Raw genomic sequence first — 2500 nt, 5'->3', positions numbered from 1 at the left:
GGCTGCCGATCCCCTGGGCGGCAAGGCAGCAGCGACCTCCTCACGTGTGACCGGCCCCCATAGGCACTCAGGAGCGACAGGCTCCGAGTGCGGGAGAAGGCGGTCACGGATGAAGCCGGCGGTGGAGATCGGCTTCTTCGTGAAGAGGTCCGCCCAGAAGTCCAGCAGACCGGGGATGTCGGGTGGCGGCTGCAGCAGGGTGCCGTCCAGCAAGCCGCGCACGCAACGCGCACGCGACCTACGGAAGGCGTCCTGTGTCCGCGCGTATTCCCAGCGGCGCCGCTTGCGCTTCTGCAGCGGCGGGGCGGCAGGCGGCCGCTTGGATGGTTGGCGCGGCCGCTGTGTCCTGGTGATCGACCTCTCCCCCCTGGACCCGACCGACGCAAGGGCATCCGGGAGCATGCCCAGGATGACATCGGGCGGCGTGCCCCGCCCCAGACCAATGACTCGATCCAGGGCAGAGAAACGCTGGGCGGAAGCAGGTAGCCCCGCCAGATGCTCCCAGATGGCGGCGTCAGTCGGCCCCTCCGGCGGCGGCCCGGTGGTGTCGGCCGCGAAGTCCTCGGCTGCGTCGACGGGCGGCGCAGCGGCCTCGCCCGCGTCAGGCAGCGAGCTCGCTGCTCCACGGCGGGACGCCGGCTCTTCACCCCGACCGATCTCAAGTGCCTCCATGAATTGGCGGACAAGCTGCTTGTGGGCAGCTTGCCGCCGTCGGCACTTGATTGCCTCAAGCGTTCGGTCGGGGAACATCCTGGTAAGTTCTTGATTTACAAAGAAGAACCGGGCGTCCCTCTCCAGGAACAGTTCGGCCTCTGCCTTGGCGAGCGACAGGACTTCTTCCTCCGTCCACCTCGCGCGATGCCTCTCCGTCACGATCTCAGCGTTGGCGGCCGCAGGGTGTTGGCGGCGGCGATGGACCCCGAGACCGTTCTTCGTGGTAAAAGTGCGGTGGCACTCACTGCAAGCAAAGGGAGCTACACAAACTATCGCATTTTCGTTACGGCCGGTTGGCCGGATAGGTGCTGGGGTAGCTGGGGTGGCACCTTCAGCGGAAGGGCCACCATCTCTTGTTTCTTGTCGGCTGCCCCCAACTATAAAGGGATAATGCGAGGGGGGGCTGGTAACCCCCCCAAGCCCCTGGTGCGGTCTTCCACTCTGCAAAAATCAGCGGGCCCACGAGAAGGGGAGAAGACCGCAGGAGAGGAGAGGCTAAGAGGGCTAGGCCCATGTATTGCGCATCACTCTCCCTGTAACTATAACCCAAGGAAGGCACCTCGCAGCAGCAGCACGACTACATCAAGACCGCACTTCGAAAAGCCAAGTCCGGATGCAGCCTTAAGAGAGTCATAGTTACTCCCGCCGTTTACCCGCGCTTGCTTGAATTTCTTCACGTTGACATTCAGAGCACTGGGCAGAAATCACATTGCGTCAACACCCGCTAGGGCCATCGCAATGCTTTGTTTTAATTAGACAGTCGGATTCCCCCAGTCCGTGCCAGTTCTGAGTTGATCGTTGAATGGCGGCCGAAGAGAATCCGCGCACCCGCGCGCCCCCGGAGGAGCACGCTAAGGCGGACGCGGCCTCGCAGCAAGGAAGATCCGTGGGAGGCCAAGGCACGGGACCGAGCTCGGATCCTGCACGCAGGTTGAAGCACCGGGGCGCGAACGCCGCGCAGGCGCGCGCATCCTGCACCGCCGGCCAGCACGAGGCCAACCAACGGCGAGAGCAGACCACGCCCGCGCTAAACGCCCGCACTTACCGGCACCCCTACGGCACTCACCTCGCCCAGGCCCGGCACGTTAGCGCTGACCCACTTCCCGACCAAGCCCGACACGCCCCGATCCTCAGAGCCAATCCTTATCCCGAAGTTACGGATCCAATTTGCCGACTTCCCTTACCTACATTATTCTATCGACTAGAGGCTCTTCACCTTGGAGACCTGCTGCGGATATGGGTACGAACCGGCGCGACACCTCCACGTGGCCCTCTCCCGGATTTTCAAGGTCCGAGGGGAAGATCGGGACACCGCCGCAACTGCGGTGCTCTTCGCGTTCCAAACCCTATCTCCCTGCTAGAGGATTCCAGGGAACTCGAACGCTCATGCAGAAAAGAAAACTCTTCCCCGATCTCCCGACGGCGTCTCCGGGTCCTTTTGGGTTACCCCGACGAGCATCTCTAAAAGAGGGGCCCGACTTGTATCGGTTCCGCTGCCGGGTTCCGGAATAGGAACCGGATTCCCTTTCGCCCAACGGGGGCCAGCACAAAGTGCATCATGCTATGACGGCCCCCATCAACATCGGATTTCTCCTAGGGCTTAGGATCGACTGACTCGTGTGCAACGGCTGTTCACACGAAACCCTTCTCCGCGTCAGCCCTCCAGGGCCTCGCTGGAGTATTTGCTACTACCACCAAGATCTGCACCGACGGCGGCTCCAGGCAGGCTCACGCCCAGACCCTTCTGCGCCCACCGCCGCGACCCTCCTACTCGTCAGGGCTTCGC

The 2500-nt window shown here is 63.1% G+C and overlaps 1 pseudogene; it reads right to left on the bottom strand.

Annotated features, from left to right (window-relative positions):
* Positions 1–2500, bottom strand: part of LOC126433298 (large subunit ribosomal RNA) — a 7934-nt pseudogene that overhangs the window by 3716 nt on the left and 1718 nt on the right.

Source organism: Schistocerca serialis, unplaced genomic scaffold, assembly GCF_023864345.2.
Source record: "Schistocerca serialis cubense isolate TAMUIC-IGC-003099 unplaced genomic scaffold, iqSchSeri2.2 HiC_scaffold_1162, whole genome shotgun sequence".
In the NCBI taxonomy this organism is placed as follows: Eukaryota; Metazoa; Arthropoda; class Insecta; order Orthoptera; family Acrididae; genus Schistocerca; species Schistocerca serialis.
The sequence above is the reverse complement of the archived record's forward strand: the minus strand, read 5'-3'. Positions and strand labels throughout refer to the sequence as shown.